The 4,045-nt window shown below is 49.4% G+C and overlaps 1 pseudogene; it reads right to left on the bottom strand.

The window, feature by feature from the left end:
• Nucleotides 1-594: 594 nt before the first annotated feature.
• LOC145340611 (proteasome subunit beta type-1 pseudogene) lies at nt 595-3,298 on the bottom strand (annotated as a pseudogene).
• Nucleotides 3,299-4,045: the final 747 nt, after the last annotated feature.

The following is a 4,045-nucleotide window of genomic DNA, read 5'->3' as shown; positions in this document are numbered from 1 at the left end:
TGCCAAAAAAGATTGACTGTGTCGAGAGGATGTTTTCCCCTTGTTGGATGTTCTAGAACGAGAGGGCACGGGGCATTCTAGAATGAGAAGCTGTAGGCATTCTAAAATGAGGGGCCACAGACATTCTAGAACGAGAGGGCGTAGACATTCTAGAATGGGGGGTGGGGGTGGGGGCATAGACATTCTGGAATGGGCGGCGAAAGACATTCTAGACCAAGGGGGTCATAGACATTCTAGAATGCAAAAAACACGAGCATTCTGGAAACGTGAGACCGTTGCCGCTCTAGAACCCGATGCAAAGACATTCCAGAACAGGATACAAAGACATGCCAAAACGAGGGGCCATAGACATCCTAGAACACAAGGCAATGCAAAAACACAGCCACTATAGAAATGAGAGGCCATGGACATTCTAGAACATAGTGCAAAGACATTCAAGAATATGAGGCCATAGTTCTTTTTTTTAACCAGTGGAAAGTTTATTTTCTCAGTATATATACAACAAAGCATACAGAAAGAATTTGCCAGTGCAAGTACATTACTGATGCAAAAGGAAAATGGCTATTTCAAGTCAACAGGGAAGGGGATTTGGTCTCAATCTTTCCGGGGAGGCAGCAACTCCTCCCTGACTCCTTCGTTTGTCATGACGCAGATCTTCAGAGAGTCACCGGTATAAACATCCCTCTCGGCTGCCGAGATAAAAACGTCTTTGACCAGCTGGAGGGCTTTCTCCAGGGTAAGAGGGACATGGTCCACGTTCTCCATGTCCTTGAGTCCAATCTGGTTGTCCAGAAGTGGCTGCAGCATGGCACTGGCCGATCCGCCAGCTTTGTGGGCGTCTCCCCCCGATAGGACCCTACGGCACCCTTCCCTTCCTCATCAAGGCCGCCAATGATGTTGTAAACATAATACGGGAAAAGCGTCGAGAGTACAGAATTGTAGGAAGCGTTGCTGCTATTGCCCCACTCGTCATTGCCTCATTGTTTGAGTGTTTGTACGTCTTTAATCTTGCATCAATCATTTTTGTTAATGTAAGGCAGTCGCCATGGAATCCAGTGCATCCAATCACTGTTTGGTTTGTCAGTTTGCAGCATTTTGGTGAGTCCCGGCTATGAATGGAATAACCCTCACTCAGTCGCGTACCTGAAGCAACAATGGAAAAGTCCTCGCCAGCTCATGCCAACAACAGCTCCTCCATTGAAGGTGTAAGGGAGAAGCGGTGCTGCACGGGCCCCGAGTGTTGATATTCCTCCATCTCCAAGTGCGGCGTTCCTTCCCCGAGCGGAAGTGCTGCTGTCTTGAGGCCATAGTTTTAGGCCGAAGAGGGGAGTGGCAAAAACAAGGAGGAATTATTTCACTCAAAGGATGGTGAATCTGTGGGGATTCTCTATCCCAAGATGCAGCGGGTGCTGGAACCTTGAAGAAATTTGAGGAGATTAAGTAGGTAGATGTTGGTTTTTAATGATTGGAGGTATGAAGGGTCATGAGGGGGCAGGGCAGACAGGTGGAGATGAGATCAACCATGATTGTATGGAGTGGCAGAGTGGACTTGAGGGGCTGAATGGCCTACTCCTGCTCTTGTATTTATCGTGTCGGGAGGGGGTCCTGTTTGGCTCAGTCGGCTGTCTGCTGCGATGCCAACGTGTGGGTTCAGTTCCCCGTGCCGGCTGAGGTTGTGCATGAATGTCCATGCCTTCTTAACCTTGCCCCTCACCTGAGGTGCGGTGACCCACAGGTTGAATCACCCCCGGTCAGCTCTCCCCCTCAAAGGGGGTAATCGGGGAATACGGCGACTTTACTAGTTCTTGTGGCCTTACGAAGGACATTGGTTGCATGGACAGAGTCATACAGCACGGAAACAGACCCTTCAGCCCAATTCGTCCATGCTGACCATGGTGACCTCCCAGCTAGTCCCAGTTCCCCACGTTTGGCCCATATCCCTCTAATCCTTTCCCATCCATGTCCTTATCCAAAGGCTTTTTAAATGTATTGTACCCGCCACCTCAACCACTTTCTGCACCCCCCATGATAGTCCACACCTCAGTAAGGTCACCCCTCATTCTCCTACGTTCCAAGGAATAGAGGCCCAGCCTGGGGCCAACTGCTCCCTGTAACTCAGACCCAGTACCCCTGGCAACATCCTCGTCAATCCTCTCTTCACTCTTCCCAGCTTATCAATGACTTTCTCAGTCCACCACTCAAACCAGTCTCCCATCCATTGACTCTGTCTACACTTCCCGCTGCCTCGGGGAGAAGCAGCCAGCATAATCAAGGACCCCCACACACCCCGGACATTCTCTCTTCCACCTTCTTCCTTCGGGAAAAAGATACAAAAGTCTGAGGTCACGTACCGACCGACTCAAGAACAGCTTCTTCCCTGCTGCTGTCAGACTTTTGAATGGACCTACTTCACATTAAGTTGGTCTTCCTCTGCACCCTAGCTATGACTGTAACACTACATTCTGCACCCTCTCCTTTCCTTCTTCCTGGTGTACTCTATGAACTGTATGCTTTGTATAGCATGCAAGAAACAGTACTTTTCACTGTGTCCTAATTCATGTGACAATAATAAATCAAATCAAATCAAATCAAATCAAGGCATCCCAACAGTCGGACTAATTTGCCAACATGGAATCATTGGGCCATTGGGCCCATCATGTCTGTGCTGGCCCTTTGAATCAGCTGGCCAGTCAGTGCTCTTCTGTTTAAAGTACCCCCTCCAGCTCGAGTGTTCACCCAATTCACCTTCCAGAACAGCTCCGTTTAATACTAAGTTAAATTGAAGTCAATCGATTAGTGTCACATGTGGGTTTATATTAACACTGCAATGAAATTACTGTGAAAATCCCCTAGCCGCTACACTCCAGCGCCTGTTCGGGTACACTGAGGGAAAATTTAGCGTGGCCAATCCACCTAAACAGCACGCCTCTCGGTTGAGGTAGAGATGGGTCGTGAATGTAGCCCTGCCCATCTCCCATCCATTGACTCTGTCTACACTTCCTGCTGCCTCGGGGAAAAGCAGCCAGCGTAATCAAGGACCCCCCCACACACCCTGGACATCCTCTCTTCCGCCTTTTTCTGTCGGGAAAAAAGTAAGAAACACTCTCTTGTTTCCTTCTCTATGAACAGTAAGTTTTGTCTGCGTAGTGTACAAGAAACAATACTTTTCCTTGTATAAGAACATAAGAACATAAGAAATAGGAGCAGGAGTAGGCCATCTAGCCCTTCGAGCCTGCCCGCCATTCAATAAGATCATGGCTGATCTGTCGTGGCTCAGTTCCACTTTCCCGCCCTCTCCCCATAACCCTTAATCCCCTCTCTTATCAAGAACCCATCAACCCGCTTCTTAAAAATATTTAGCGAGGCAGCCTCCACCACTTCAACGGGCAGAGAATTCCAGAGATTCACCACCCTTTGAGTGAAGAAGTTCCTCCTCAACTCCGTTCTAAAACCGCCTCCCCTTTATCTTGAGGCTGTGCCCTCTAGTCCTACTGTCTTTTTTGAGCGGGAAGAGTCTGTCCACCTCTATCCTATCCATCCCATTCATCATCTTATACGTCTCAATGAGATCTCCCCTCATTCTTCTAAACTCTAACGAGTACAAGCCTAGTTCATTCAGCCTCTCCTCATAGCTCAATCCCCTCAACTCCGGTATCAGCCTAGTAAACCTCCTCTGCACTCCCTCCAAGGCCAAAATATCCTTGCGTAAGTACGGCGCCCAAAACTGCACACAGTACTCCAGCTGCGGCCTCACCAATGCCCTGTACAGCCCAGTACATGTGACGATAATAAATCAAATCAAATCAAACTCTGGTACCTGTGTGGGTTACACTGAGGGAGAATTTAGCGCGGCCAGTCTGCCTAACCAGCACGCCTTTCGGACTGTGGGAGGAAACCGGAGCACCCGGAGGAAACCCACGCGGATGCGGAGGGGAGAACGTGCAGACTCCGCACAGACAGTGACCCGAGCTGGGATTTGAACCTGGGTCCCTGGCGCGATGAGGCAGCAGCGCTAACCACTGTGCCAGCAATACAGGAGCGGCGT

Source organism: Carcharhinus amblyrhynchos, unplaced genomic scaffold (assembly GCF_965287045.1).
Source record: "Carcharhinus amblyrhynchos unplaced genomic scaffold, sCarAmb.v2.hapA chromosome_1201, whole genome shotgun sequence".
Classification (NCBI taxonomy): domain Eukaryota; kingdom Metazoa; phylum Chordata; class Chondrichthyes; order Carcharhiniformes; family Carcharhinidae; genus Carcharhinus; species Carcharhinus amblyrhynchos.
This window is presented reverse-complemented; position numbering and strand designations above follow the sequence as displayed.